We start from the raw sequence: 6,000 nt of genomic DNA on the forward strand, positions 1-6,000 counted from the left end.
GAAATAAACTGCTGCTGAAGATGTTTTTCTTAATAAAGGAAAGATTGTGCAATCATCCACTTAGAGCAGAATAGAATGGCCCTTTATTGTCGCTGTACATGTACAACAAATTGTTGTACTCTGTGGTCTTTTAGGCTTGTTGGTGTTGCTGAGCATTGATATGCACACTGATGCCTCATAGAAATGAGAAAGTACACACATCACTTGAGCAAAACAACAGATAGTTGTGTTTAAAAAAGTCACGTAAAAGGTTTTTATTGAATCAAAAGTACTGATGTGTGTTGTCTGGTAGGGTGTGAATAAGTTTCATGTAGCAGTGTCACTTGTGAACCAGGGTTAGAAATGCATGTAATCAGAGCAAAGAGAAAGCCACACAATTTCTCTATGGTTGTTGTTACCAGAGGTCGCTTTGTGTATGAATTGTGTTTTTAGCATTCAATTGTGTACCCATCTTTTGTAGCTTTAAAAATCTGGATGACAACATGTTAAAAGTATTGAAGAATCACACTTTTTTCACCATAACAAGTTTGAAATGACTTCACTTCCCTCCTGTGAACTGTTTGATGGTTTGATATACACTACAGTCAGTTTGCATCCACATCTACACAGGAAAATTAGGCTACGGTCACACTGCAGGTCTTAATGCTCAATTCCAATTTTTTGATCAAATACGAATTATTTGTCTCGTTGTTCACACTACAAATAAAATGTGGCAGCAAACGCGCTCTAGTGTGAACAGTTCACGGCCCTCAAAGTGGCCCACATGTGCAAAAGAAGACGTCACACACAACACGCTCTGTTTACGGAAGTAAAAATGGTGGCTACAGAGCTAGTAGGTGTTGTTGCAGCAGTCTATCAATTTCTGCACAGTCGTAACTGACAGAATTGTGACAAATTAATTAGAGAAAGAAGGACACTGTGAAAAAAGAGAGCCCGTGCTTTAACAATGGCTTTCAATTTTATTGTTTGCTTTGTTTGGAGCAGTGGCTGCTACCTCCGTGCAGAGGTATATATGGACACGGAGTCGTTTAGCTTGAATAGAATTGCCTCCCCATATGCTAATCAAGTCCAAAACCTCAGTTTCTGTCCATACCCATATGGAAAAGATATATATATAAATCTTATAAAGTTTGTATCTGTCTTGTGTGAAACGTGTTTGAAAAGCATACAAGAGTGAAAACAGATATAAGATCCCTTGAAAAATCATATAAATGAAACTTGTATGTTTTGGATACTTACTAAAACCATATATGAAAGTAATGAGAAAGTGGCCACTTTCATGAGTAAATCATATAAGCCTTATATGATTCACTATATGAAGTAGGCCACATCTTATGCAAGTCTTTTATACGCTTTTACTATTTCTTTTCCATATGGGTTGACTCGCTCCATCTCCAGTTTCCGCCGCCATGCTTTCTCGTTTGTCTACTCCGGTGCTGATAATTGACTTCTGTCTTGTGTCAGTGATGTAAAAGAGGGATTTAATGCGACATGACCATTCAAACAGCAGTTGCTTTTTAAAACATCAGATATGTATGGGATTCAGTACCACATACGAAAGTGACCTAGGTCGGATTTGAAAATATCAGATTTGTGCCGTTCAAACTGTCATACCATGATTGGATATGGGTCGCATAGGGTCAAAAAAGTCGGATTTGATGCGCTTTCGCTTGCAGTGTGAACGTAGCCTTAGTTAAACTCACCAGGTGTGTGTGAACAGTATGATTGTCATTATGTATAGCATGTATGAGCACTTGCACTCACACATTAAGCATAATCACAGCAATACAAGCAATTTTTTAATTATTTTTTTAAATTTTATTTTAATTTTCTTTTCATGGAAAGCCAAACTGAGCTGAATTGAATTGTCAAAGTTGCCTGCCCGCCCAAATCAAATGGTCTGCTGCTGTCGCCTCTTCTTCCTCTCACCCTTAATTCATCTTTCTCCATCTTTGACTGAAGTTATCTCACATTTTTTTTCTCTTCCAGTTAAATGCAGCAGCTGCAGCTTTAGCTAGCTGAGGAGTGTGACTGCAGCAAACTGCACAGAAAGTTTGTGTGATTACTGATGTTTATTGGGCTGTTTTCAAAGTTACATCTAAAATTACCTGCCACTTAAAAAGTTAAGCTAAGCTAATATGAACACTGCTGAATTTCCTTCTTCACTGGTATTAGTTTAAGTCTGTTGAGCATTTGACGTATTGAGGAGTTAAGTGCTAATGGAACTAGCTAGCTATATACTTGCTAGATATAAAAGTACCACAACCACAACTTCCTGACACTTTTACCCAGTAGAACAGTGTTAATAGTGTTGTAAATAATGCATAAATGTTTTTGGCTTCTTTTATCTCTTTGTGTGTCATAATAACTAATGATGAATACATCATTAGTGTATTCATCATGCATCATCAGTGCTTCTTCCCTAAAAGTCAGTTTGATTTTTGAAACCAAATTTTATGTCAGTTTTAAGCAACAATAACTGCACACAAGAATCTTAAACCAAAAGCAACAAGCTTGAAAAATTAAGAAGTAGAAACTACATTTGTGTTAAAATCCAGGGAGTAAAAGTAACTGAAACTACAGATACCTGAAAATTCTGCTTCAGTACAGTAATGAAGGATTTGTACTTTGTTACTTTAATTGCTTAATGCTACAGTCTACCTGAGTCCATTCTGTTATTATGAAAATGTACCTGTCTTCTGATGGCTGCTTCCAGTAGGATGACGCACCATGTCAAGTCCAAATGATTTCAAAATGGCTCCTGGAACATGAAAACAAGTTCACTGTAGTCAAACGACTTCCACAGTCACCAAATGTCTCATGAATCTAGCACATTTGGGATGTAATGGAACAGGAGATTCTCAACATGGATCTAAATCATCGATATAACACTAGCTTAGTTAAAGCATTAGTCAGACACAGGACATGATCCTGGGGCATCCTCCTGATAGGAGATGCCCAGAACACCTTCCTAAGGAGGCATCCAGATGTCTCAGCCCTCCTTTCAATATGGAGACCATATCTCTAAGGGAGAGTCTAGACACCCTATAGAGGAAGCTCTTTTCCTCTGTATATATCTATGATCTCAAACTTTCAGTCACTACCCACTGCTCGTGGCCCTAGCTGATGTTAAAAATGCAGATGCTCTTGTGGTCAGCTCTCTCTACATCATAACAAACTGGTCCAGTCCAGTCAATTCAAATGACTTTATTGTCCGTTCTAACCATGTGCAGTGGTAAAGCACACAGTGAAATGAGACAAACATTCCTCCAGGACCATGGTGCTATATATGATATATAACAGACAATCAACATGGGACTACATAAAGTGCAATGTGCAAAATTGCAAAAATACAAAACAAAGACAGTGCAACACCAGACAGAACAAAACGATGCAGACACAAGACATTGCAGACACAACAATCCAACAGAAATGTGCAGAAGACTGAGCACTGTGCAAAAAGTAACCTGGTGTATGAACATGTTCATGTGTGTGTGTCTGAGATTGAGCAGATAAGTGCTTGGTAATGACGTGTATGAAGCTGTGTGTGTGTGTGTGTGTGTGTGTATGTGTGTGTGTGTGTGTGTGTGTGTGTGTGTCATTCTAGTCACTGAGTGTTTAGGAGTCTGACTGCTTGGGGGAAAAAACTATTTCGCTGTCTGGCAGTGAGGGGCTGAATGCCATGTCCAGTTTGACTGTGGTCTCGCCATCAGAAAGTCCAGGATCCAGTTGCAGAGAGAGGTGTTCAGGCCCAGCAGGCTTTTTCACCAACACATCTGAGCATCTCAGAAGCGATGGTTTAACATGGTATGATGCTATACATGGTATGATAGATGGTATGGTATCCACATTACTGCAGATGTTGTAAAAATCAGTCTGTCAATTTCTCGCAAAGAATACAAGATTCTTAGGAACTGCAGTAGGTGCATACACGTCATTACCAAGCACTTATCTGCACAATCTCATACACAGTGAATTGACCCGGAGTGCGCACTTCACTTGTTTCTGACTGAGAACTATAGCCCCGTACTTTGGAGCTGTTAAATCTCACTCTGCTTCACACTCAGCTGAAAGCCACCCTGGAGGGCTCTGCCTGAAGAAACCTGATGAATCAGATCATCCATAAAAAGCAGAGAGGTGACCATGAGGCTGCAAATCCAGTAGCACCTGGCAGAATCCCATGCACAGCTCTTTGTCCTGAAAGGATAAAGAGCTGGTCCTTTGGACCAGGAGGATAATCACACATCTCATAGACCCAAGGTTTGTGTCACAGAGGGAGCCCACATTCTCTGCTCCTCCGGTGTAGAGGGGTGTTAACCAAGACATGCCCGCTGTATAGAATAGAATAGAATAGAATTCAACTTTATTGTCATTGCACATGTCACAGGTACAAGGCAACGAAATGCAGTTTGCATCCATCCAGAAGTGCTTTAGCCATGATATAGATATATTTCAATATATATTAGCAATAATATAGATATGTGAGTATATTACAGAAATGGGTCCATTATGGTATGTTATAATGTACACGGTATGAAGTATGTTATGAATATGCTATAACTATAAGTATGTACAGGCTGTAGTGAGTACAAGCTATGTACAGGCTATGAACAGGATATAAATATGAAAAACTATACAGAATATGAAATAAAAAAAACTATACAGAAATATGAACTATGCAGGTTATAAACAGTTGTAGAATTAAAAATTATTGTATTGTACAGAATGATTATTTACACAGAATTATACAGTAGTGCAGTTAAGATAAGTGAGATATGTGGATAATTTCTACGGAGGCTATATAAAGTGCTAGTGGTTGTGAGTGGTGGTTCAGTCCATGTTATTATTGTGTGTATGAGGGTACAGTTGTCCATTGTGTGTGTAGGTGGTTGTGGTTATGTGTATGTCCAGTCCATGTGTTAACGTGGGTCAGATGTCAGGAGGCAGAGTTCAGGAGTCTGACAGCTGTGGGGAAGAAGCTGTTCCGGTACCTGGTGGTCTTAGTCCGGAGGCTCCTGTAGCGCCTCCCAGAGGGCAGGAGGGTGAAGAGTATACAGTGTGAGCAGGAGACCATCTTGCATCAGTCAGTCTCTGTTAACCATCACTCTTAGCAAAGGTTGCACATTCACAGAGTCAGGCTTTAGTGCACATGGCGTCAGTTTCAGTTTCTCTCATTCAAATAGCTTATGAAAGAAAACACATTGGGAAATTTTGCACCTTGGATGTGCTAAGAGCATCAGGTGTTATTTTGTGGTGACAAAAATATATGTTAACACTGTTGAGATAAATGATGATGACTTCATGTAGATTGTAATCTGATCAGCTCAGCACACAACCAGAGTCAGCTGGTTAGTCCTCAAAGTAATGCTGAACATAAAATTGTAAATAAAATTGCTACACTTTTGGTAATGTTTGCACGTCAACAAGATGTAGGCGTATATTTAATCTGAGCATGGAGATCAGGTCATGCCTCCTTCAAAAGTGGCACATTAGCAAACTTTCTCACAGATAGTATGAAACGATTAGGAGGAAGTCAGGTGAAAAGCAGAAACTGACTTTTTATTTTTAGATTTTTTTTCAAGAAGATAAACATTTTACTAAATAATTTAGTTTCACACCAACAAAGAAGAAAAGATGTGAGAGAGGTTTTATTTTTCTATTTCTTTTTTAAAATAATATTCATGATTACACAGATTTTATCTTGTTGCCCTTAAACTATTAAACTATCTAATGTGTTTACTGTGAGTTTTTCTATTGTTTATTTATTTAAAAAAAGTAGTTAATTCACATTAAACCATACCACCACAGTGTGGTGTAGCAACAAACAGACAGTGCTGTCAGTGTTGCTCCTCCTACTTAAGAGTTCCTCTAAATGAACGTCTTACCTTTGAGCAACAGTCTCATGATTTCTGCTTTTTGGTTTCATCTCCTTCTCTGACACTATCAGCAGAACTAATACTGAACTCATGTGTCGTTTATGTTTTTCATGGTAGTAACACA

The sequence above is a fragment of the Pelmatolapia mariae genome, linkage group LG8 (assembly GCF_036321145.2).
Source record: "Pelmatolapia mariae isolate MD_Pm_ZW linkage group LG8, Pm_UMD_F_2, whole genome shotgun sequence".
NCBI classification, from domain to species: domain Eukaryota; kingdom Metazoa; phylum Chordata; class Actinopteri; order Cichliformes; family Cichlidae; genus Pelmatolapia; species Pelmatolapia mariae.